Source organism: Nicotiana attenuata, unplaced genomic scaffold (assembly GCF_001879085.1).
Source record: "Nicotiana attenuata strain UT unplaced genomic scaffold, NIATTr2, whole genome shotgun sequence".
NCBI classification, from domain to species: domain Eukaryota; kingdom Viridiplantae; phylum Streptophyta; class Magnoliopsida; order Solanales; family Solanaceae; genus Nicotiana; species Nicotiana attenuata.
Window position 1 is genome coordinate 94721 of NW_017672439.1, and position 397 is coordinate 95117.

Here is a 397-nt window from a genome sequence, read left to right on the forward strand (position 1 = left end):
GACTTAACTTATGACAATCATTTGAAGGATTTAAATCGCTTAAAGCATATACAATTCTTGGTCATGAAGTACCATATCCTATGTGTAATTGGTGCACATATGTATCTTGCAATAACTGTAAGCATGATAATCTGGTAGCGAGAATACCTCTATGGAGATATTGAAAAGGCTACACCACGGCATTATTTGAAGATATTACATATCTATCAAGAATGATGATTTCAAGGTGCAACATATTCATTTTAAGATAATATGGTTGATTTGTTTAATCAAATCTCTACCTACAATCTTTTGAAGATGGTATATAAGATTGGAATGCAAAGGCTTAAAGATGTGAATTGATGCTCTTATCAGGGGAGTTAATACACGCTTCACTTTTTTTTCCTTACAAGGTTTT